The sequence below is a fragment of the Schistocerca gregaria genome, chromosome 1 (genome assembly GCF_023897955.1).
Source record: "Schistocerca gregaria isolate iqSchGreg1 chromosome 1, iqSchGreg1.2, whole genome shotgun sequence".
Taxonomy (NCBI): domain Eukaryota; kingdom Metazoa; phylum Arthropoda; class Insecta; order Orthoptera; family Acrididae; genus Schistocerca; species Schistocerca gregaria.
The window spans coordinates 1109922346-1109949798 of NC_064920.1; the positions used below are offsets into that span (position 1 = coordinate 1109922346).

At 41.6% G+C, this 27453-nt stretch overlaps 2 protein-coding genes across 2 annotated transcripts in view; one reads left to right on the forward strand and one right to left on the reverse strand.

Annotated features, from left to right (window-relative positions):
• The window catches only part of LOC126283383 (protoheme IX farnesyltransferase, mitochondrial-like), a 255557-nt gene that overhangs the window by 170540 nt on the left and 57564 nt on the right, over positions 1-27453 (reverse strand). The window lies entirely within an intron of this gene.
• LOC126283409 (3 beta-hydroxysteroid dehydrogenase/Delta 5-->4-isomerase type 1) overlaps positions 2384-27453 on the forward strand; it is a 264780-nt gene continuing 239710 nt past the window's right edge. The window contains exon 1 of the mRNA XM_049982270.1: positions 2384-2496. The gene's annotated coding sequence lies outside the window, so the exon portion shown is untranslated. The remainder of the gene's footprint in view (positions 2497-27453) is intronic.

Sequence of the window (27453 nt, forward strand, 5' to 3'; positions counted from 1 at the left end):
ACATCGAGCATATGTGGGATGCATTGGGAGACGTATTGGAACACGTCCACATGCGTCATTGACCACACAACAGTTTACTACCGTGCTTGTGGAGGACTGGAACGCCTTACCACAAGAACTCTTTACCAACATTGCAGCCAGAACGGCGGCAAGTTGTAGAGCATGCATTCCGCCCATGGTGATCACATACCCTCTTAAGGGGACCTGGACGTGAAATGACTGAAATTTTCGAAAACATTTTTTTTGTCACCATCTGAAAGACAATTTTATCCCGTTTGAAAAAAAAAATTATCTGCTTTTCAGTTGCTGATTTGGTCTTAAACGCTCTTCGAACAACTGTCTGCAAACCAGCCACGTTCATGCGACAGGCAAGGAATATCACCATAAACATTTCTTTCCTGCCACAGTCATGGAAACAATAGAGCCAATATACAGCGACCTTGCAGATACAAAATTACTTAACAAATGTCTACATTGCCGTGCAAAAAACCCTATTGAGAGTTTCAACAGCTGCATGCGGCAACGAGTATCAAAAACAGTGTTTGTTGGATGGACAGTACTCAAAATGGGTGTGATGGATGCTGTCATCTGTTTCAATGATGGTGTAATCAGCAGGACAAAAGTAATGGACAAATTAGGCATCCAGTCAGGAAATAATATGATAGCTGCTTTGACAGACATAGATTGTGCGCGACTAGTTGAAGCTGAAAGGGCTGTGGAAGCCACCACTAAAGAGTCCAGAGTTAGGAAAAGGCTCTTGAAGAACTGTACATAGGCTAAAAAAGCAGCTGTCCAGCAAGATTATGCTGCTGAAATGATCTGAAAGAGGCATACGGTGGGTCAAAAACACTGTGAACATTCTTTACTCATTTTCTCGAAACTACATTTCCAGAATATTAGGTACATATAACTTCACAGTAGTTTTATCCAGGTTCACCAAATTTCTCTGAAGTGAAGAATGGGATAGTATCTTTTTATTATGCCTAATACATGGCAGAAATGATATGTGTTTGTCATTCTGCAAATAATTTTAGCGGTATTTTTAGACAAAGTAGTAATGTCGTACAATAAGGGTTTTTCTCTTTCCTCAGATATACTCCAAACTACAAAACGAGAGGGATAATGTGTTCCTATGAATGTTGACAGCAGCTTCCACAGTTTGAATGCTATTAAACTGATGATGGACCAGAAAATGGTACCAGAATGGGAACGTGTACTATAAAAACATCTATTCGGCAAAATACTGCAATTCTTAAAATATAACAGATATTTCAATAAATTTCCTTTAACAGCTTGAGTTAATGTCATTCATTATTGGTAAAAAACCACAACTTGCTCTGAATTGTAGATCGACAGTAATGTGCACTGAGGACGAGGTATAAAAATGCATCCCTTTCAGTTCCAGGTCCCCTTAAAGGCCATGTCGTGTCGTTCGTAATGTGCAGGGGTCCATCATTAATCACGGTGACTTCAGTGTAATTAATGTCTTTGAATAAAAGTGTGGTTAGCACACTGGACTCGTATTCGGGAGGACGACGGCTCCACCCCGCGTCTGGCCATCCTGATTTAGGTTTTCCGTGATTTCCTTAAGTCGCTTCAGGCAAATGCCGGGATGGTTCCTTTGAAAGGGCACGGACGATTTCCTTCCCCATCCTTCCCTAATCCGATGAGACCGATGACCTCGCAGTTTGGTCTCTTTCCCCAAATCAACGCAACGCAACAAAAGTGTCATTTCTATTCGTCTTACCGCGAATTTGTATCAGATACCTTTTTACTATACTGTCGCAGTTCTTTCAACGTAAGGTTCAAATGGTTCAAGTGGCTCTGAGCACTATGGGACTTAACATCTGAGGTCATCAGTCCCCTAGAACTTGGAACTACTTAAACCTAACTAACCTAAGGACATCACACACATCCATGCCCGAGGCAGAATTCAAACCTGCGACCGTATCGGTCGCGCGGTTCCAGACTGAAGCGCGTAGAACCGCTCGGCCACAACGGCCGGCCTCAGCATATGGTCCATGGTCCATCCAGCCATGTACTTGACAGTGAACACATCTTGAGAAATTTACTTTCGTCCTTAAGTGTTGCACACTAGAGTATATTCCTTGAAAACTAAAGGAACTGTAACACTCCCTTGGAGTACTTCCAATTTCCAACAATCGAAAGTCGGTCGTAACTGAGGATGGCAGACGTGTCTGATAGCGCGCAGGCCCAGACAGAAGACGAAGCGCCGTCGGCGGCTAAGTGAGCCGCACAGTGCCGTTAGCGTGGTGAGGGCTGGCTACCGCCTTTCACCGGTGCGACACCCCACCCCGCTCCTCCCACACACTTTCCGAGGACACTGGCCGTGCCGTCCGCGGCTGCTTGCGACAGGTAGAGAGGCGCGTGCTGTTCACCGGGCCGCACATAAACACGCGACCGCCGTGCTGCGAGCCCCAGTGCTACCAGGAAAGCAGTCCAGTCTAGCGCAGTCTGCACACCTCTGGCACCAAGGTATGTCCATCAAGAGCGCCTCTAGCGCACTTCTTAATTAGATTTACTGACACGATCAAATTTTTTTCTGAAATACAGTACAGTGCTGGCGTCAGGGGCAATACAAACTGAGTGTTCTGTATGGGTTATCACGTTCATCTTGACCATCACAAATTATCTATTTGAGCAGAAAAAATAAAACAATGCACCAAAAAATGTATAGTGGTGCTGAATAATTCAAACAATGTTGGAAGAATAAAAAATTTTAGTGAAAAGAAAGGAATCAGAAAGAGAGTCCCACAGGGTTCAGTTTTGAGTCCGCTGATACTCCTTACAAATGTGAGTGACCTCGCATTTAACATTTAACAAGCAGACTTGGTACTTTTTGCAGACAGTATTAGTAGTACAACAAACCTCATTAGAGAGAAAGCACCAGAAGAAAATTTAATGAGGTTTTTTTCAAAGAATTACTCAGTGGTTCTCTGAAAATGGACTTCCCTCAATTTTGAGAAAACATGTTATATTCAGTTCTGTACAACAAATAGAGACCTAGCAGCAGTTGATGTAGCACGTGAGAGAAGTCAATAAATAGGATAGAATGTTCCAAATTTCTGGGTGCACATATTGATGAAAACTGGAACTGGAAGAAGAATATTACTAAGCTTCTCAAATAATTAACTTCAGCTAGTTTTGCTCTTCATGCGATTGCGTCTTGGAAACAGGCAAATTAATCCCCTGACATATTTTACATATATCCACTCAATAAAGTCTTATGGAACAATTTTCTGGGGTAACTCACCACTTAGAAACACAGTACCGATTGCACGAAAGTGATCAGTAAGAATAATATGATGTGTTCACTCGTGTAGGTACTTCTCCTGGGAGTTAGGAATTTAAGTGCTCCGGCACAATACACACACTCGCTAATGAAATTCTTCATAATTAATCCATGAGACATTGAGAAGAACAGTGGACAGGATGGAGATCACTATGCAGCAACAAAAAGTTTCGATCATATGCCGAATAAACATAAAAAAGTTTTATAGGTAACATAGCAAGTTTTAAGTCTAACTTAAAATCATTTCTCTTGAGAACTTCTATCCCATCAGAGAATTTCTGTTTACAAGGGAAAAAAATCTTACTTTGAAATGTAGTTGCGTGAGTAAGGCTACAAAATAATGAGTTTATTGATGTTAATACTAATCGTGTATATATGCTTGTTCCTCATCATTTCGATAGTAAAATCGTTCGAATAATCTATTGAACATGTAACTAACTAATTAAGTACCAGGGAACATTAACCAGCATGATTGTCTTTCTTGTAACTTCGTTTGTGACGAAGATATAAACAGCACTACAACTTTTTAAAATAGCACCCCACATTTTTTATTTCGTAATCCTCTTCCTGTCCTCAAGAACTTTTGCTTCAGTTGACAGCAAACAAAAGGAAACACAAGGTTGAGGTGTTACCGCAAGCGAACGTGACTCGTCTAAACCTACTTAGACAGTGACAAATTCTATCGAGCTCGCCACTTTTTTCATAAATCAAAGTTCAACTACAAGCGCTCGATCTATCCCTTATCGAGTCCTTCGTATAAAAAGTCCTTTGTAAATTACAACCTAAAATTTTACGTAGTAAAAGTTGATTCTTATGTAACATAACAGTCCTTTCTGGTTACGACATAAGACTGCTTGAAATTCTGTCTTACACTAGTCATTTTATTTATATTTAATACGTCAGCTCTCAGTGCGTAATTCAAATTTTTGATTTTGGTTTCCCTTTTATAAGACGTTTTTTGAGGGATGACTTCCAAGAACTAGTCCATCAAACGAGAGGAATACTCATTTCATTTTGACATTTTTTAAAATAAAAGCCTCTTGAAGCAGTTGAGATATTTTAAGCGAAGATGAAGTCAAAAATACCTCGAGTGTGACAGATAGTTCACTTAAAAGACAAGGTTTTATTTGCTATTAATTAATTAAAACATTGATAAACATTCCGACAGCTCTCATAATAATTAGCGAAGACAAAAACCAGTTTCAGTTTCACAAGGATCTGATCAAAAGGTACTGTTTGGTAGACATCACAGTAATATTCTGTTTAGTTTTTATTTTGTCATTTTTCCACTGATTTTTTTAATGTATGTTTTTAGAACTTCCACATCACTTTTAGCCTGGTTTATTCAGTATATTATAAATGCGATCTGATGCGTACAGAACGGGTAATTTAATGAGGGACTCATACTGTCATTTATATTCACTGAATTATCTGCATAATTGGCCATCAACATACTTTAAAATTATATAAACAAAATTTAAGTCAGAAGACAGACTGTAATGCTGACGAGCGACTCAGGTTACACCATGTTGATAGCAGGTCCTTCGGTTTCGACGAGTGTAGCACGTAGAGGCTTTGACAGTTACAAATCAAAAATTATTTAAAACTGCGCTGTATTATATTTTCCTAGTGTGAAGGTGGCAACTCCGATGCAGCAAGATACCTCAGCGCATCTCATTCGTGTCATGAGACCGACCTCCGCCATGTTACTTGCCCCAAACATTAGCTTCCGGTGGCAGGTTTTTGATCACTAATACCAGCCTGCGTCCTTTACATATGTAGTTATCATTCAACTATCGTCTAAACTGTTCAGAGATCACATTCACTCGTAAGTGGACTAGTCCCAGCGATGTTTTCTTTTATGTACATCAATTTTAATTGAGCTGCCTGCTTTTACTGTAGTGGTTTTACTTCTGTCATTTAGCTTTAGGTTTCCCATCAGTCCAACTCGAAAAACTTTCTGTTAACACTGTGAGAGGGAAAGACTGGAAACCGACGAACCGTAGCAAATATACCTCCTCACTATTTTTGGGAAGAGGACACAGGTTGAACATCAGTTTGGTCAGTTCGTATTTTTTAAGGAAAGAACTGGATTACGAAAGCAGTCTTGTCACATTATATACTTCTCTTCTCAATTATTCAATGCATAGCAAAAACAGGTTACAGTAACGAGACCATGTGTGTCGTGTTACGGGATGGAAAATACATTTAAGACCGGAAAAAGTCTGAAAACTCCCTCACGAAGCTGTTTTATTCACGAAAGGACTGTAACATTTTCTATTTAAAAATAACTGCTCTGTGCACTCGTCAGAAATTAAGAACTAGAAGCAATTGTAAACAGTAGTCTGTTGATGTTTTAGGGCATCTAACATGGCGCAACGTGCAGTATGAGTCTGTGGCGTCATCAACCCTCATTATACCTCCACCATTTCATTTATCTTATTGCTTGTTCATGGAAGCTAAATAAACAAACATTTCTGCAAAGGTTTTTGTTCATTACATCCAACCTCAACTATTGTTTCAAGTGTAAGACAAAGCCCTCGACCTACACCCCTAACTATTCACAGGACGTATGGATTTGGGATTCTACATTGTTAGTGGTGTACGTATCAGTTCCACTTCCAATAGACATAGGCAGATCTCAAGGCCACCCTTCAAAGTCAATGTTAAATCTTATCCAACGACGTTGCTGTTTTACTTATCAGTTAGCTATACCAATTCTGTTACAATATTCAGAAACCTAACCTTACTTGATAATGAAACGTGATTCTACAACGCTAGCGGGCGACATTTAGATCTGCTGACGTTACGATCCAGCGTGGTCAGTGCTAACGGACGTGCCGATTCTGCTTTGTTTTACATCCGCTACTCTGGCGTCCTTCCTGAAGTCGCTGTAACGCCTTAAGCTCAGTATTTCTATCTCGACTGCGATCCACCTCACACACTACGTATTCGCAAATCTCGGAACACTCATTGAACATGGTAGTTGTGACTTTCGAATTTGTTTTCGTCATTTATAAGAGTTGTATTCTACAAGGATAGCAGTGAAAGAGATAGGTCTGGTGCGTGTGGCGGGCGGGAGACGACAAAGTGAAATTCACTGTGAAATCTGTTGTCACACTTGCTGTTGTACAGCCCCCTTGCATTGTCACCCTTTGTTTGCAGAATTACACATCCCAGCATTTGTGACATGCATAAATGTATTTTATAAGTAGCTTTTCGTGTAAGATTCGTGCAGCAAGCGTTTATAGCACCTATTCGAATCAAATTTATCGATAGCCACTGACTTTTGCCTCCGGATTCGTGATTTTCTGTCACGAAGATCACAATTCGCGGTAATTGACCGTAGTAACGAAATCTGGGATTCCTCGAGAAAGTGTTACAGACCCCTACTATTTTTGATCTTTATAAGCGATTTAGGAGACAGTATGTAAAGCCTGAGGTTTTTTAAAAAAAATCAAACTATCATGTACAAAACATGTTCAAACACCACATTACTTTACAAATGAGTTAATGTGTTAACTATTTGACTTCAAGCATGTAAGCGAGAAAAAGTTTGGAATTATGTTTCTTTGGAAGCTGTTAAGTGCCCTCATTACCAAACATTGGATCAGTACAGTGCGGAAATCTGTTCGTTTTAAACAAAAGCTAGTCTTTAACACTTCTCATTGTTCATAATATCTTATCTCCTTAATTATGTGCCGCACAATGAGGTAATTCTGCAGATCCTTCAGTGGTGTATGTGAATACTGTCTGCATTTGTGTTGCGAATAGAATCAGGAGCAAAGAAGTAATAAATAAGAACGTCAATCCAGATTCAGAAGTTTTATTACATGGACAGTGAAAATGTAGTGTGCCATAAACTTTTCCTTTCGGCATTCGTGAGTGTATGTGTGTGTGCGCGCGCGCGCGGGAGTGTGTGTGTGTGTGTGTGTGTGTGTGTGTGTGTGTGTGTGTGGAGGTGAAGGGGTTGGCAGAGAAGGAAGGAAGGAAGAAAGATTGGGTTTAACGCCCCGACGACCATAGGGACGGATCATAAGCTCGTGTTGTGCTAAGGATGGGAAAGGAACATCTGCCGTGCCCTTTCAAAGGAACCATCCCGGCATTTGCCTGGTGCGATTTAACCTAAATCTGGATGGCCAGGCCCGGGTTTGAACCGTCCTCTTCCTTAATGCCGCGGTGGTTTCGCGGTTCTAGGCGCGCAGTCCGGAACCGTGCGACTGCTACGGTCGCAGGTTCGAATCCTGCCTCGGGCATGGATGTGTGTGATGTCCTTAGGTTAGTTAGGTTTAAGTAGTTCTAAGTTCTAGGGGACTGATGACCACAGCAGTTGAGTCCCATAGTACTCAGAGCTATTTGAACCATTTGAACCTTAATGTGAGTCCAGTGTGCTAACGACTGCGCCATCCCATTCGCTGGTGGCAGGGAAGGTTTAGTAAATGTTTAAAATTACGTGTAGAGTTTGTTGGAAGATGCCAAGTGCTCCATTCTCAAATACTGGAAGAATAAAGCCTGACTAATTTGCACGTCAATAGTTACGCTTTTTCAAGACACACACACACACACACACACACACACACACACAAAACATAACATCATAAGCTTAATCAGTGGATTATGCACTCTGTCTTCAGCCTACAAGCGGCTCATCGGAACCAACCGACCGCCGTGTCATTCTCAGCTGAGGATGCGGATAGGTCAGCGTGTGGTCAGCAAACCGCTCTCCCTGTCGTTATGATGGTTTTCTTTGACCGGAGCCGCTACTGTTCGGTCGAGTAGCTCCTCAATTGGCATCATGAGGCTGAGTGCACCCCGAAAAATGGCAACAGTGCATGGCGGCCCGGATTGTCACCCATCCAAGTGCCGGCCACTCCCGACAGCGCTTAACTTCGGTGATCTGACGGGTACCGGTGTATCTACTGCGGCAAGGCCGTTCCAATCAGTAGATTATGGCAGACTTTAATTTTTTAGGGTCGGTCAACAATTACATCAAATATTGAAAATCAAGTTTTTGTTGCCCCGTAAGTCGTCAGATAGGCAACGTAGGCAAGATGCAACTGGAACCTTGCTCTGGGTTAGCCATTTAGTGATAAGATCTGATCAGCCCTCTTACGACGCATGCAGGTGATGTTGTCGGTTATTGTCGACTAAAGGAATTGCAAAATGAGTTTAGACAAGATATTGACATTGCACAAAAAGTGGAAAATGACCACAAACAATACAAAGTGTAAGCCCCCCCATTAAAATAAAATAAATTTTAGATAATGATAAATCACAGAAATGGAGAGGTTGTCTAATCATTTAAATACATAGATATTACAATTACGAACAACTTAGTTGGTACCATGACACAGAAAATGTTGTAGGTAAGGCTGATCAAAGATTGTGTTTTTTGCAGGACTCTTATGGTTAGAAGGTGCAACAAATCTATTAGAGAGACTGTCTGCACTATGCTTCTCTGTCCTTTTCTGGACTATTGTTGCGCGGTGTGGTTTTATAACTGGTAGGATTGACGGAGGACATCGAAAAAATTCAACGAAGTTCAGCTCGATTTGTATTATCGCGTAGTGAGCGAAATAATGCCACGGGCATGATAATCGAGTCGAGGGGGCAGTTTCTAAAACAAAGGCTTTCTTCGTTGCGAGGAAATCTTTTCACGAATGCCAAAATATTTTGTTAACTTCCACGAACATAGAGAGAAATCATAGATCACACGGGAAGATTTTTGTTTTCATTTTTCTTATGAGCACCTGTTCAGCAGAAGGTGTCTCTCAATAAGCAAGATGAACAAGTGCTAGCTCTTAAGGTACGCATTTTAGAACCAGTGTTTGCTGGATGGGTTTTATTGTTTTGGTCGCTATTACCAACTTTCGATATATGAAAAACTAAGAGCTTGCAATAGAAGAGATTTGTTTCTCTGTCTAAGATGAATAGTGCTCACTGATCCTAAGGCAAGCATTTTAGAGCCCATGTTTACTATATTCTTTTGCTTCGAATGATAGTTCCTGTCATATCGCTGAATACTGCCATTCGTCCTGCGACGTCCTGTATAAAGTCATAGGCAGTTATCTATTCACCACAAGTAGAATTCGCTATCTGACAAACAAAAGCGGAACGAAGTACAAAATGAGTGTAAGGAGAGCAACGAGAGAAGCGTTCAGTGACTTTGACAGTAAAATTTTATCAACCGATCTGACTAAAAACTCCAACACGATATGTTCTTAAGGAAAATCAGTAAGCGGTTCGAAGTCAACTATTCAGTCACTCAGTGGCCGTACTGGCATCGAAATGAGAGGTAATAGAGAAACGTGGAAATACTGAATACGGTCGTCCAAAATTGATTCACCGTGGAAAATAGTAATACAGTCTCTCATTTACATCATCGTACGAACGTCGAAATGGCAGATATTGAAATAAGCCAGTGGTGGAAAGGCATCAGGACCAGATGCGGTACTCATAAGATCCTACAAAGATAATGCGAAGGAACTTACAGTATTTTATGGTATTTCGGTGGAGTAACGAAGGCACCTAGCAACTGGAAAAAAAACCACAGGTCATTCCCGTTTTCAAGAAGGACAATAGAAGAGATGCACATAATTGTTGGTGTGTATCGTTGAGGTCACTCTGTTTTAGAACCATCGAACATGTTTTATGTTCAAGAATTACGAAGTTTTTTGGCAAACAAAAATCTCCTCTATAAAAGAAACATGGATTTCGCAAGTAGAGATCTTGCTAAACTCGGGTCGCTCTGTTCTTCCACGCGATCCATAACGCTGTAGACGACGGTGCTCGGGTTGATACCGTGTTTCTTGACTTCAGAACGGCATTTGACACCGTCCTGAATTGCTGTCTAGTGAAAAAATTATTAGCTGACCAAGTTTCAGACCAGATTTGAGACTGAATTCAGGACTTTCTTGCAGATACAACTCAACGTCTTGTTCTTTACGTAACAAAATCGACAGATGTGAAGGCAATTTCCGGAGTACCCCAAGGAAGTGTGCTAGGGTCGTTACTGTTTACAATACACATAATCTATTAGAAAGCATCGGCAGCTCTTTAAGACTCTGCAGAGGCGATGCTGTTGTCTATAACAAATTAGCAGCACCAGAAGACAGTATCTGTTTGCAGAATGGCCTATAGAGGACTGATGAATGGTACAGGCTATGCCAATTGTCCCTGAACGTAAATTAATGTATCGTATTGCGCATACGTAGGAATTGAAATATACTACTGTATAGTTACACTATCGATGACTAACTGCTGGAAGCAATGTCGACTGTAAAATATCTTTGAGTAACTATCCGGGGCGACCATATGAGGAATGACCAGATAAAACAAATAATAGGAAAAGCAGATGCCAGACTGAGACTAATAGGTAGAATGATAAGGCAATGTAATTCATCCACGAAAGAAGTGGCTTAAAAGGCACTTGTTCGAGCGATTGTTGAGTATTGTTTATCAATCTATGTCCCTTGATAGCCAGGACTGAAAGAAGAGATAGAGAAGATCCAGAGTAGAGCGGCTTGTTTCGTCACGGGATCGTTTGGTCGGTACGAGAGCTTTACAGAGGTGCTCGATAAACTCCATTGACAGACGGTACAAGAGAATTACTACTGAATTTAAAGAGAGTACTTTCCGGAAAGTGTCGGACAACACATAACTTCCTCCCACATACATCTCGCGAAATGATGACGATGAGAAAATTCCAGAAATTAGAGCTAATAGAGAGGCTTACCGGCAGTCATTCTTCCCATTCGCCATTCGCGAGTGGAACAGGGAAGGAAGGAATCAGCTTTATCAGAAGTATCCTCCGCCGCACACCTATATTTAGGGGTCAAGCCCTGCGTCTGCAGTGCCCAGTTATACGGAGAAACTTAAGCGTTATTTACACGGAAACAATGAGTTGACAAAGTCATTTCCTGGAACCATTGTTGCAAAATTATGTTTGATGTTAATAGGCTTCGTTTGGCCAAGAATACCCTCTTTTCTAACAGTAGTCTCTTCTTTATGTCTTTCTTACTTCGACCGTCGTCTGTTTCTTTGCTTCTAAAGGTAGTCTTTTCGATGCATACGAATTGAAGCAACTGTTCTGTCACTTCGTCTCCTTCGTCGTTCCCAGTTTTTTGTTATGTTTACCGCTAAACTCATTTCTGCTACTGCCCACAACTTTTAGCAGTGATTATGTAAGGCGAAAAAAGGTTCTATAAAAAGAAACAGCTGCTAACATCCACAACTATAGACCTTGGGAACAGAAAAAAGATTCGTAAAAATCTGTTTGGTGCACGGCTCTGTGTGTGATCGAAACACGGACAACAGGGATGAAGATCGGAGAACTTGTGGCACTCCGAATCATTTGCTTTCAAAATGTAGTGGGAAACAAGAAGGATGATCCTATGCACAAGCGCTGTGCATGGGAAGCTCCCGCATCTTACTTTGGACTGGTCCCAATTTTCAGAACAGTCTAGGTACTTTTAAGGTGTTATATTGTTGGCAGTACATCCGAGTCGTTCTGTTGAATACTTTTAGATACCAAAGCTAACGTTTTATTTATTTTATTTGCTTTTTGGTAAGTAGGTAGGCAATGAACAGCTGTCGAAACTCCGAGTCATCGTATTTCACCTGTAGTGAGATCGGCTTTCTAACACTCTCGTGTAAGCCACTCATATACCCATGTTAATTTCAGGGGGAGCAAGTAGTGAGTAAACTCACCCACCGAGGGATCCTCATACAAAATCACTTTTAAAATACTTGGGGAAATGCATCATACGCACTGTGCTGTCTTATAATACATTTATTCCCAACCGGTTTCGATCATGGACCATTTTCACAGTGGAAAAACATGTCGTATGCTTTTTAACCAGAAAAGTATACGCCATTGCTGACTTGAAAACGTCATAATGATACCTGACGCCGTAACACAGGCTTAAATAAGCAGAAAACATTGAAAATATGAAAACATGTAACAGAAGTAAGTGCACAGCATCACTGGTGAGGAGCAATACCAGTGGGTTAACAAGCAAGTCGCTCAAAAACAATTTCATGGAAATAAATATTTCATAAGTGACTGGTTGCAGTTATCTTTATTTACGCTGAAAAGCCAAAGAAACTGGTACTCCCACCTAATGTCATGTAGGGCCCCAGCGAGCATACACAAGTGATCCAACACGATGTGGCATGGACTCGATTAAAATCTCTCGTAGTGGTGGAGGGAGCTGACACCATGAATCCTGCAGGGCTGTCCATAAATCAGTAAGAGTTACGAGGGAGTGGAGATCTCTTCTGATTAGCACGTTGCAAGGCATCCCAGATATGCCTACTAATGTTCATGTAGGGGGAGTTTGGTGGCTAGCGGAAGTGTTTAACCTCAGAAGAGTGTTTCTGGAGCCACTCTGTAGTAATTCTGAAAGTGTGAGGTGTCGCAGTGTCCTGCTGGAATTGCCCAAGTCCGTCGGAATGCACAATGGACGTGAATGGATACAAGTGATCAGTCAGGATGGCTACGTATCAGGGGTCTCACATCACTCCAACTGCACACGCCCCACACCATTACAGAGCCTTCATCAGCTTGAACAGTCGCCTGCTGACATGCAGGGTCCATGGATTCATGAGGTTGTCTCCACAGCCGAACACGTCCATCCGCTCGATACAACTTGAAACGTGACTCGTCCGACCAGGCAACATGTTTCCAGTCATCAATAGTCCAACGTCGATGTTGACGGGCCCAGGCGAGGCGTAAAGCTTTATATCGCGCAGGCATCAAGGGTACACGAGTGGGACTTCGGCTCCGAAAGCCAATATCGAAAATGTTTCATTGATTGGTTGGCATGCAGACACTTGTTGGTGGCCCAGCAATCTTTTGCAATTTGCGGAAGGGTCGCACTTGTGTCACGCTGAACGATTGTCTTCAGTCGTCGTTGGTGCCGCTCTTGCAGGATCTTTTTCCGGCAGCAGCGAGGTCGGAGATTTGATGTTCTAGCGGATTCCTGAAATTCAAGGTACACTTGAAATGTCGTATGGGAAAATTCCCACTTCATCTCTACCTCACAGATTCTGTATCGCATCGCTCGTGCGCCGACTATAAAATTACGTTCAAACGCACTTAAATCTTGATAACCTGCCATTGTGGCAGCAGTATCCGATCTAACAACTGCTCCAGACTTTTGTTGTCTTATACAGGCGTCGCCGACCGCAGCGCCATATCCTGCCTGTTTACATATCTCTGTATGTGAACACGCATACCTATACCAGTTTCTCTGGCGCTTCAGTGTTTATCCAATTAATTTACGGTCTCAGTATTCAAAAATTTGCATATTAAACATGCTGAAATTTAATCTGAAAGATTTCATCAGTAGTGTAGTGAGCATTTATTGTTCAGTTAGTCCATAAGAAATCTTCACCCTTGTCGGGAGGGTTTATCCATCGGAGAAACAGTGTCTGACTCATCTGAGTATTTACGTCTCTCTTTCCGCTGTCCGGCCCGCTTTAATCAGATGGGCACGTGGTTCACACATTACGTGGGCTTTGTGGTCGTTTATGGCGTGAGAGGTCACGAGGTCCCGCTGAGGCTATCGCCGCGATGTGACCCACTGAAGGCCGCCCTTCTGGACGAACGAGAGGCTGCACGTGCCCGAGTTACAGAGTTTTATTTAATTTCTGGCGGGAAGGAGGTTTCTGTTCTAAGGTCAATGTGCTCGGAGGATGAGTGTTACAGCACAACGTGACCGTACTCGATAACAAGGCTATTTAGGGTCCATATTTTGGCTGTCAGAATCAGCGGTAGTAAGTACGACGCGGAGGTCCGTGGAGCATGTGGCACTATGAGTCATCTGCCGTCGAAGTGAACTGAGAGATAACGCGGAAGTGCCCTGCACTGTGCGTGGGAAGATCCGGAGTCTTCCTTTGGACTGGCGCCAGTTTTCCGCTTAATGCAGGCATTTTACAGGTGGCATAATGTTTCTGAGTCCATTCGAGTACTGTTGGTTACGAAAGATCACATTTCTCTATTTTACTCATTGTTTGGTAATTCTGTTTACGATAACAGCTGTCGAAATATTGAAGGAAGGGAGATTACAGGTTAACGTCATTAGACACGGAGACGCAAGCTGGGATTACGAAAAGAGAGGGAACGAAATCGGCCGTGTACTTTTCAAAGGAACCTTCCCGGCATTGGCTAGAGCGATTAACAGGAATTACGGAAAACCCAAATCTGGATGGCCGGACGCGGGTTTGAACCGCCATCCCCCAGAATGCTAGTCCACTGTGCTAACCACGGCGCCACCAGGATTGGTCCCAAAAGCTGAGTCACCACATTCGACTTGTAGTGACAGAGGCTTTCTCATCACTCCTGTACGCTTATATGAGGTTCATTCAGGATATAACACCTGTGGTTTTTTTCTTAGGATTGGAAACAGATAGAAACATGTGGTTTATTTTAAAATACGCGTGCACTCCTTACAAATGCTTCTCAGAGATGGCAGCACTGTATGACACATAGAATACTAGCGGCAGCGGCGAGAGTTGGGACTGTTGTTGATGAAATGGCGACATATTCATTTATGTGGCTTGACACAGATTGAAATTAATCGCCAGTTGAGTGATACATATGGTGGTGATGTCATGGATGTGCCTGACGTGTGTTGATGGAAGCGTCACTTCAAAGAGTGTAGAACACGTCAGTTCAAAGAATGTAGAACATCATATATCAAAAAAGAGAGACGAATCGGCCTCTCACCAGCCGGTTCCAGGACTTGATCAAGCAATTGGAGAAAGTTATTTTGGAGGATCGCCGGATGAGAGTGGAGCATCCCCTCCAAAGTCGGAATTTCCGTGAGATCTGTGAACACGATCCTGAATAGAGGGTTAAAATGCGACACGTGTTCTCCAGGTGGGTGCTACGAATGCTTCATGGTAAATGATGACAGCCAAAACAGTTGCAGGATAAAGATTTATTAAAATGCTTGAACCACGGTTTCGGTATATCTAAATATACCTTCATCAGAACTGAAATACACTAAAATCACATCCTGCAATGGAGATTCATAAAACAATTGTGCCAAAGGCGTCGTCAGTAGTTAAAACATCATCTCCATTTATACAACATAATTATGGACAGAGGGGCGATGCGAACACAGCTTAGCATCAATACTTAGCCTATGATGTGATTTTAGTGTATTTTACTTCTGATGAAGGTATATTTAGATATACCGAAACCGTGATCAAGAACTTTAATAAATCTTTATCCTGCAACAGTTTTCGCTGTCATCATTTACCGCGAAGAATTTCAACAGCTGCTGTTTCAGCCATGTTTAAAATCTTGTGCTTCGAATGCTGTTGGATGACCAGAAGGGTGCGCCCGTGGATATTTGCCAGGCAATGTTGACACATGATGATGACATGGATGGGACTTTGTTTTCATCGATTTTGACAGTGGGTGAGAGATAGACGCTTTTTTCAATCCTGAAACAAAGAGCCAGTCAGCTCAATGAAGCACACGCACTCACCATCAAATTTCAGGTAAGCGTCAGTGATGGTGGCCATGACGTAATCCTTACTCATTAGTTCTAAAGGGCACTGTGTTGATAGGTGCGTAATATCAAGAAAGTTTCGAAGAACAAGCTCCTAACAGCATTGCATGAAAAATGACCAGAAAAGGCTGCTCTTCCACCGAGCACGGCACCTGGGGATAGAGCTAACGCCACGCTGCAGTTTCTTCGTGACAGCAAGTCTGACGTGATTTCTCATGCTACATAATCATCTGATCTGACTCCCAGTTACTTTCGGCTGGTTCCAAAGACACTTTCCGTGGTCGCAAATACACTAGCCATGCCGCTATTGTATCAGTGATTATCCAGTGCTCTAAGCAAACTTCTAAGGAAACTTTCACAGCGTGGAAATCACGACATCGTGGTTGTGAGGAGTTTCATCGAGAAATGACACAAGTTTCATAGATTTCTCGTGATTACTTTGTGAGGAAAAAATCGGAGTTGTTATAATTTTCATGCATATAGTATATGCACATATATTTCGGAAGACAGGACTCTGACGTTATAACATGGACAGTTATACGGTTATCCTGCTGGAAGATCCCATCGCCCTCGGGGAAGACAACAGGCGTGAAGGGATGCAGGCGGTGCTCAGTCACATTTACGTAGTCCACAGTTCTTTTGCCTTCGTTTACTACCACAGGAAGCCCTGGTGAAAGTCCCTATTACAGCCCTCGCTGACCAGCATCCATGGCGTGGTGCATGTTTCATGCAGCTGTTCGCGTAGATGATGGAGTATCTGGACACAGCCGTTGACCTGGTGTAGCAAGAAAAGAGATTTATCCAACCAGGTGACACATTTACATTGGTCCACTATTCAACTCGATGACCCTGTGCCAACTGTACTGCGATCGTGGTGGTGGTGGTGGTTAGTCTTTGACGTCCCGTCGACAACGAGGTCATTAGAGACGGAGGGCAAGCTCGGGTTAGGGAAGGATTGGGAAGGAAATCGGCCGTGCCCTTTCAAAGGAACCATCCCGGCATTTGCCTAAAACGATTTAGGGAAATCACGGAAAACCTAAATCAGGATGGCCGGAGACGGGATTGAACCGTCGTCCTCCCGAATGCGAGTCCAGTGTGCTAACCACTGCGCCACCTCGCTCGGTAACTGCGATCGTAACTGATGGGAACACATAAGGGTTGTCTGCAGTAATGAGCAACACGTGGTTGTCCAATCGTGGTTTCACCGTCCATCGACTACTTTCCATGGATGCTTGCGACAGTAGCATGTTACAAGACGGTCATTCCCAGGGGACGGGCCATAGCTGCTTTCCCGTATGCCAGTGGATTTTCCTAATTGTGGTCGATGTTGTCGCGATTTTGGCTCCACTTGTATAAGACATAACGGATGTATCTGCACATATATCAGCTGGTGAGTGAGGACGGGATACTGAACACCATTACACTAGGATTTACGCCATTTTCTGACTAATAGTTACAGCTATTGGGAATAGAATATTTTTAGTTTGGTTAGTACCTCCACGTACTTATAAGCTGCTGAGAACCAACGAGGTGTAAGTCAAAATAATTAGTTTTTGAGTATATATATATCGCTCAGTTTATTCAAAATTAGATTAAATTAGATTAATTATTCATTCCATAGACCCACAAAAGAGGGGATCCTCCTGGGTGTGGAACATGTCAGATAAACACATTACAAAAATGTAATTAGAAGAACTTGAGTTTCACTAATTTTAATGATCCTCAGTTAGTAAACAGTAAAATTATGTACACGAATTAAAATTAAACTTCTAATATTTAGAGATTTAATACTTACATCTGCTTTAATTAAATCCATCATTCACACAGTAGCTAGTTACTTGGTTATTACAACCAAGTATTGTCAAAAATAAAAGTAAATTATTCATTTCAATGATCCTCAGTTAAGAACAGTCAAATTATGTACAATATTTAAAATTAAACTTCCACTATTTACAGACTTAAGACTTACATCTGCTTTCCATACATCCATCTTTCACACAACAGGTAGTTACTTGGCTGTTACAACCAAGTATTGTCAAAAATTAAAGTATAATAAATTTTCATTAAAATGGTCTACTGCACTTGTTGGGAAATTCATGGATGGAATAGAAGGAACTGACCACCAACAATTGTCTTAAATTGTGTTTAAATTGTGCCTTGTCTGAAACTAAACAATGCACGGAAATTTGTGATGGAGAGGCTGTGTAAAGAGAACTCTCACTGGCGCCTCTTCAGAGCGCCAAATGCATTCTTCCTCTCACGCCAGAGTGAAATGCGCTCACGGGGGTAATGGTATAAATCAATGGGCAAGGCCACGTGGTCGGTGTCGTTCTGTGTTGTTTTGCGTGTATATATACGGTCTAAAATAAAAAAAGGCCTTGCAACAGTGCTAGTAAGTAATAGCATTCCTGTCTTTCTTTAGATTTGTGTCCGCCCCCGGTAGCTGAGTGGTGCCGGCACGGTAGCTCAGCGTGTTCGGTCAGAGACCTGGTGGGTCTCTGTAATAAAAAGAAAAACTGAGTGGAAGGATCAACAAACGACCTTGAATGGATGTAATGTGACGTCCGCAACGACCAAACACAACGACCAGCAACGAACAAATGCAAAAAAAGAAAAAAAGAAGTCAGCGCAACAGAATGTCAATTCTAAGGGCACGGGTTCGATTCCCGGCTGGGTCAGAGATTTTCTCCGCTCGGGGACTGGGTGTTGTGTTGTCGCAAGTCGCCGATGTATCGTCACACGACATTTACATTTTAGATTTGTAATATCGGTTGGCTTTATGTACATTTGGGATGAGACTACGTCATCAAAGATTTCCCAAGAAGTAGGTTGCTGCCTTCTAAAGCATGTAGAATTCCATGCCTACGATGCTCATCACGTAACAGTATACAGTGAAGCAGCAACTGCTTATAATCAGAATTGGAAACTTACGCTAATTTGGGCGGAGATTGTAAACAAATCAAAAAATGAGATCCATAAGTTTATGTTATCGGGACTCTCCTTTCTACCAAATGTTTGGGATTTCAGAGTTATCAAGACAAAATCAAGAACTGTTCAAATTTTCACTACTTATCATTGGTGTTATGTCATTTAAAAGCAAGGAGAAAACACTCCTTTACCGTTTGTAGAATGTCCCTTAATGACTCTGTTTCAACGAAGGATTTAGAGAAAAGTGTGATATTTAGAAAGAATAACACACAAAATGAAAAGCTGAATTGTGTTCAAGTTCGATGGCATCGTTTCCAGAAAGTCTGCCAACATCGCATTTCCCACAAAGAATTTCTTGATGCAGGAAACTCTTTGGATATTACAACGCCATATCGTGCTCTTGGCGGTCCTTGCTTGTCTAGTGTACAACTCATCCCACTCAACAATGCTGCGCGACCTGTCACCGAGGCAGAGGAGGAGGAGGAGAGACACGTTGACACTTTTACGGTATATCTCTCCGGTGCACCACGCTTTCTTCAACCAACTGAGAACTGTAAGTTAGGCTCAGGTATCTGGTCCTGGGCATGTTGACCCTTTGGCGGAGGAAGATGATATGGACAGTGAAATAAACAGGCTCTTGAAATATCAGCATGACAAGGATTACATTTTAAGGAATTTCTATGTTTAGAAACAACAGTTTATTTATAATCCATAGATGAAGGCGCTGCTGAACAGACTCTGTAGGTAACGTTCTAAGTAATTAACAAGAATAATGCAATTATTTTAACTCAGTTGTGAGTGAAAAGTGTGTAAGGGGGGCAATAAATGCAGACTCACATTTACTGTATCAAATTATGTTTGTTGTTGTTGTTGTTGTTGTTGTTGTCTTCAGTCCTGAGACTGGTTTCATGCAACTCTCCATGCTACTCTATCCTATGCAAGCTGCTTCATCTCCCACTACCTACTGCAACCTACATCCTTCTGTATCTGCTTAGTGTACTCATCTCTCGGTCTCCCTCTACGATTTTTACCCTCCACGCTGCCCTCCAATGCTAAATTTGTGATCCCTTGATGCCTCAAAACATGTCCTACCAACCGATCCCTTCTTCTAGTCAAGTTGTGCCACAAACTTCTCTTCTCCCTAATCCTATTGAATACCTCCTCATTAGTTACGTGATCTATCCACCTTATCTTCAGTATTCTTCTGTAGCACCACATTTCGAAAGCTTCTATTCTCTTCTTGTCCAAACTAGTTATCGTCCATGTTTCACTTCCATACATGGCTACACTCCAAACAAATACTTTCAGAAACGACTTCCTGATACATAAATCTATATTCGATGTTAACAAATTTCTCTTGTTCAGAAACGCTTTCCTTGCCATTGCCAGTCTACATTTTATATCCTCTCTACTTCGACCATCATCAGTTATTTTACTTCCTAAATAGCAAAACTCCTTTACTGCTTTAAGTGTCTCATTTCCTAATCTAATACCCTAAGCATCACCCGATTTAATTTGACTACATTCCATTATCCTTGTTTTGCTTTTGTTGATGTTCATCTTATATCCTCCTTTCAAGACACTGTCCATTCCGTTCAACTGCTCTTCCAAGGCCTTTGCCGTCTCTGACAGAATTACAATGTCATCGGCGAACCTCAAAGTTTTTACTTCGTCTCCATGAATTTTAATAGCTACTCCAAATTTTTCTTTTGTTTCCTTTACTGCTTGCTCAATATACAGATTGAATAACATCGGGGAGAGGCTACAACCCTGTCTCACTCCTTTCCCAACCACTGCTTCCCTTTCATGCCCCTCTACTCTTATGACTGCCATTTGGTTTCTGTACAAATTGTAAATAGCCTTTCGCTCCCTGTATTTTACCCCTATCACCTTTAGAATTTGAAAAAGAGTATTCCAGTCAACATTGTCAAAAGCTTTCTCTAAGTCTACAAATGCTAGAAACGTAGGTTTGCCTTTTGTTAATCTTTCTTCTAAGATAAGTCGTAAGGTCAGTATTGCCTCACGTGTTCCAACATTTCGACGGAATCCAAACTGATCCTCCCCGAGGTCCGCATCTACCAGTTTTTCCATTCGTCTGTAAAGAATTCGCGTTAGTATTTTGAGGCTGTGACTTATTAAACTGATAGTTCGGTAATTTTCACCTGCTTTCTTTGGGATTGGAATTATTATATTCTTCTTGAAGTCTGAGGGTATTTCGCCTGTCTCATACATCTTGCTCACCAGTTGGTAGAGTTTTTTCAGGATTGGTTCTCCCAAGGCCGTTAGTAGTTCTAATGGAATGTTGTCTACTCCGGGGTCCTTGTTTCGACTCAGGTCTTTCAGTGCTCTGTCAAACTCTTCACGCAGTATCGTATCTCCCATTTCGTCTTCATCTACATCCTCTTCCATTTCCATAATATTGTCCTCAAGTACATCGCCCTTGTATCCTTCCACCTTTCTGCTTTCCCTTCTTTGGTTAGAACTGGGTTTCCATCTGAGCTCTTGATGTTCACACAAGTGGTTCTCTTATCTCCAAAGGTAGGCGGTATCTATCTTACCCCTAGTGAGATAAGCCTCTACATCCTTACAATTGTCATCTAGCCATCCCTGCTTAGCCATTTTGCACTTCCTGTCAATCTCATTTTTGAGACGTTTGTATTCTTTTTGCCCGCTTCATTTACTGCATTTTTATATTTTCTCCTTTCATCAATTAAATTCAATATTTCTTCTGTTACCCAGGGATTTCTAGCAGCCCTCGTCTTTTTACCTACTTTATCCTCTGCTGCCTTCACTACTTCATCCCTCAGAGCTACCCATTCTTCTTCTACTGTATTTCTTTCCCCTATTCCTGTCAATTGTTCCCTTATGCTCTCCCTGAAATTCTGTACAACCTCTGGTTCTTTCAGTTTATCCACGTCCCATCTCCTTAATTTCCCACATTTTTGCAGTTTCTTCAGTTTTAATCTACAGGTCATAACCAATAGATTGTGGTCAGAGTCCACATCTGCTCCTGGAAATGTCTTACAACTTAAAACCTGGTTCCTAAATCTCTGTCTTACCATTATGTAATCTATCTGATACCTTTTAGTATCTCCAGGGTTCTTCCACGTATACAACCTTCTTTCATGATTCTTAAACCAAGTGTTAGCTATGATTAAGATGTGCTCTGTGCAAAATTCTACTAGGCGGCTTCCTCTTTCATTTCTTAGCCCCAATCCATATTCACCTACTATGTTTCCTTCTCTCCATTTTCCGACACTCGAATTCCAGTCACCCATTATTATTAAATTTTCATCTCCCTTCACTATCTGAATAATTTCTTTTATTTCATCGTACATTTCTTTAATTTCTTCGTCATCTGTAGAGCTAGTTGGCATATAAACTTGTACTACTGTAGTAGGTGTGGGCTTCGTATCTATCTTGGCCACAATAATGCGTTCACTATGCTGTTTGTAGTAGCTTATCCGCATTCCTATTTTCCTATTCATCATTAAACCTACTCCTGCATTACCCCTATTTGATTTTGTGTTTACAACCCTGTAGTCACCTGACCAGAAGTCTTGTTCCTCCTGCCACCGAACTTCACTAATTCCCACTATATCTAACTTTAACCTATCCATTTCCCTTTTTAAATTTTCTAACCTACCTGCCCGATTAAGGGATCTGACATTCCACGCTCTGATCCGTAGAACGCCAGTTTTCTTTCTTCTGATAACGAAATCCTCCTGAGTAGTTCCCGCCCGGAGATCCGAATGGGGGACTATTTTACCACCGGAATATTTTACCCAAGATGATGCCATCATCTTTTAATCATACAGTAAAGCTGCATGTCCTCGGGAAAAATTACGGCTGTAGTTTCCCCTTGCTTTCAGCCGTTCGCAGTACCAGCACAGCAAGGCCGTTTTGGTTAATGTTGCAAGGCCAGATCAGTCAATCATCCAGACTGTTGCCCCTGCAACTACTGAAAAGGCTGCTGCCCCTCTTCAGGAACCACACGTTTGTCTGGCCTCTCAACAGATACCCCTCCGTTGTGGTTGCACCTACGGTACGGCCATCTGTATCGCTGAGGCACGTAAGCCTCCCCACCAACGGCAAGGTCCATGGTTCATGGGGGGGGGGTAAATTATGTTTATATTTTATAAATAAATTACAATTATTGGGATTAAAAGACAGCGTATTCCTTCTCTGGTATTCAGCTTCACCAAAACGTTTATAAGAAGAGTGGTACAAGTCTTGATTTATACCATTTTATATTTCACTAGGAGGATAGGCGTAGTTCTAGGCGCTTCAGTCCGGAACCGCGCGTCTGCTACTGTCGCAGGTTCGAATCCTGCCTCGGGCATGGATGTGTGTGATGTCATTAGGTTAGTTAGACTTAACTAGTTCTAATCTCTAGGGGACTGATGACCTCAGATGTTAAGTCCCACAGTGCTTAGAGCCATTTGAACCGTTTGAAACCCTGACATCGACGGTATATTTGAAAATGCATGCTGAGGTTGCCAGAATAATCCCCCACAAGTTGGGACAGCAATCATCACTTAACGGAAGACTTTGATCCATACTACAGACACGATCATTTTACTGATGTAGAAAAATAATTCAGAATTTACTGGAACCTCATTATACAGCAATAACTGGTAAAGCAATCGTTTGTAGTTGAACTGGCAGCCGTGATTTATAAAACTGAGCAGGTCGCTCTTGTAATAACGATCCGTTGTAATCGACCTGACAGCGATGAGTGAAGCTCGTCACGTCGCCTTCCACATAAACACCGCTGTGGCCGGCACCCTGAGTTTCAGACATATTTATATGTTCAAATTGTGATGTCTTATAATGAAGAGAATTAAATGCTCTGTTTGAAAGATGTGGTGCCTGGAACAAGTTATTCCAACGTACACATTTTAAACCAAAACTTTGATATTATTCTGCAAGCTGGAATGTGCCTCAAGTTGTTGAGCCAACAAAGACGTCGAAATACATCGAATGGAGACAATGTGTTAAGTAATGGAAATTACTTAATTAATCTTTATCTCAGTTTTTATCTTAAGAAAAATTCAAATGAATAATTTGCTAGATCTGCTACAAAAATTAACTACTCAATACGAATATAGAGGTTCCAACCTGTACAACAGTTCGTTGGGTTCTTGTATAGGATAGTTACCTTTACGATAGCTTGTTATTTAATCGTTATTACTACATCAGTATCATGCAAAATGAGTACCCCAATAAATACTAATAATAAAAAATAATGTCATGGAAACACGAGAAACCGCTCTTATAATGATAATTTTTATCCCTTGATACTCATTTTCTCGACAGAAGAAATACGGGAGCACTAAGTGGGGCCTCTAGATTAAATTAAAAAATTGAGAACGAAACTGTAATTTTTTACCTACTCTACTATCAAATGTGAACTTTGTTTTGCGGCAGTCACATTGGAGGTGGCTGTAAAACGAAAATTAATTTCTAGAGCGTCATCATTTTCAACGCGACGGAGAGATCAATGATTATTTAATGTTTGGTAGTATCTGGGTTGTCTTGCGCAGCCAGTTGCATAAACGACGCACTGAACGTTATGTAAAAGTGCGGTACACCTTGAGCTAATCGCTGAAATGGCGACCGAACAACTAGTAAGTATTCACACTGTTTTGGAGAGTACGCGAGGCAGTAAACTGCAAATACAGATAGCTTGCGAAGAGGGAAAGAAAAGTGAATTCGACTACCGTTACTGTTGCTGATCGACTCCTAGTTTACGTGACGGTAACAGGAGAGCGCTCGTGGGAATTGCGCTGGGGCAGGTAAACTTGTTTACGCGACTACTTTCACCGTTGTAGCTACCTGAGTCCATGTCGCCTAAGGTTAGCTTACTGTCCGTTCCATCTGTTTTCTGAAGGTCTGAGCTGCAGACAATAGAGTTGTTTGTGGACGTTCTTCAAGGAGACCTGAAGTCTGCTTATGTACGAAGTTTTACTACACCAGCACAAAGACGAAGGTCGATTCGCTACAAAGTGTGGCATTGAGGAAGAGAACGGAGTGCTCTGTACTGTCAACATCTGAACTGGTCCTACTCCTTATTTTTCAAGATAGATGAAGTTTTCTTGTGACTTTATCTTAGCTTCAGAATTGATTAATGCCACGGAGAATACTTGGCGAGTCACGCATTGCCATTTGCAGTCCCTACATTATCTTTCTAAATTTGTCTCACACACCCGCCCCCGGAACCGGGGTTGCTAACGCACGCCTGTAATGTGGCACTTGTGTCGGAGGTGGCCGGTTCGAACCCTGGTAGTGGAAAAACTTTACACTGCTAGTATATGGCAGGCAGGAAGAAGAGGACCTGGTGTAAGGTTCCCTGTTACTAGACTTTTCCCCACTGTCATGGAGTAAATTCCAAAACACTCTGCAGTGTCTAGTGGAGCGAAGGGCTCTGATGGGGACATTAATTACTATGACTCCCTTCATGCTATTCGAGTAGAGTAGGCTATGTAACGGCACCGCGTTTGATCCTACCCCTTCTCTCAACATCAGAGAATACAAACATGACCACACGGTATACACACACGGACCCCTGAAGTTAATAGGTATTTCTTTATCTTTTTCGCTATGATGCGGTATGTGACAGCTAATTTACAAATACAATACACTTCCTCAGTGAAAAAAAATGAGAATGTGCTAACCAATTTTTCAATGGGTGATTTATATTGAACACTGTCTACTATCTCTCTCTTCCTCCTCCCTCTCTCTCCCTCCCACCTTTCCCCCTCCTTTCCTCTCTCCCTCTGTGATCTATACAGGAGGGAGTACGTACAATGTCACATTCCACGAGTTACCTGAAACCATTGTACCAGTACCCGACTCCCCATTCCTCGATTCCTTAAATAACCGAACGCCCACGCATAAAATAGCTTCAAAGGTCACGGTTGCTTTTCGTCATCGTAAGGTTCAGATCTCCCTTTTTTTTTTTTTTTTTTTTTTTTACTGTTTTGATGTGGCCCGCTACGAATTCCTCTCCTGTGCCAACCTTTTCATCTCAGAGTAGCAACTGCAAACAACGTCGTGAATTATTTGCTGAATGTATTCCAATCTCTGCCTTCCTCCATAGTATTGACCCTCTACAACTCCCTCTAGTACCATGGAAGTTATACCCTGATGTCTTAACAAATGTCTTATCTTCCTTTCTCTTTATTTTGCCACTGTTATCTTCCATATGTTACTTTCCTCGTCGATTCTGTTAAGAACCTCCTCATTCCTCGCCTTATCACTCCATATTGGTTTCAACAATCTTCAGTAGAATCGCATCTCAACGGCTTAGATTCCCTCCTGTTCTCGTTTTTCCCATACTCCAAGTCTCACTACCGTACAGTACCGTGCTCGAAGCATACATTCTCAGAAATTTCTTCCTCAAATTTGATACTGGCGGAATTCTCTTGGCCAGTAATGCTGTTTCTTGCCAGTGGTAGTCTGATTTTGATGTCTTCCACGCTCTGTCCGCCATGAATTATTTTGCTGCCTAGGTAGCTGATTCCTTAACTTCGTCTACTTCGTGATCCCCAATTCTGATGAGTTTCTCGCTGTTCTCATTTCTGATACTTTTCATTACTTTCATCTTTCTTCGATTTACTCTCAATCCATGTTGTGTACTCATTAGATCGTTCATTCCATTCAACGTACACTGTAAGTCTTCTTCACTTTCACTGAGGATAACAATGTCATTAGCGAATCTTATTATTGAAATCCTTTCACCTTGAATTTTAACTCCATTCTGGAAACTTTCTTTTATTTTCACAATTGCTTCTTCGATGTATAGATTGAACGATAGGAGCCAAACGACTACATTACCGTTTTACACCCGTTTTAATCCGAGCACTTCGTTCTTGGTCTTCCAGTCTTATTGTTCCCTCTTGGTTTTTGTACATATTGTACGTTATTCCTCTATTTTTCTTAGAATTTCGAACATCTTGCACAATTTTACCATTTCGAAAGCTTGTCCCAGGTCGACTAAATCCAATGAACGTGTCTCCGTTTTTCTCCGTTACCAACCATTTAATACTGTGGAAGCTAATTTATTAGGAATACTAGTAACAGTTACCAACGATATTTGGTATAAACTCTTTGATAAGTGCATCAATAGTATCTCATATTTGTTTTACAAAGTACAACGTCAGTTATAGCGAGACTCAGGTTTATTGCGGTAATCGTAGGCCTGTAAGGTAGAGTAATACGAGAACAATCTTGTAACACAGTTTTCTTTTTTTTTTTTAAACAATTCTGCAAACGTTTATGTAAGCCAGGGTCAAGTGTTTCGGATAGCCCTTGTAATAGAGATCATTTGCGCACCAAACAGTAGCATCATTTTACTGTGACTATTTTGCAGTAGAAGATCAAAGTTTGAATGTTACACACTTCATCAAGCTTGCAAAATTGGGAAAATCGGTTGGTTCTTTTTGAATTAGACGTGGTCTACGACGTGCTTTAAGGAACGTATGGAGGCACTATTTAGTTCACGAACGATTCACTAGAAAATCCGGAAAAAAAAGTATTCTACCAATTTATCGCCGTTAGCATTGGATATATAAATAACTAACTGCAGACAATTGCTCAGATTTTAGCGGTATATTCTCTGGGCCTCATTTCAAAAATTGTATTGAGAAACACCCCAAAACATGGCTTTTGGGTACCAAAATCAGG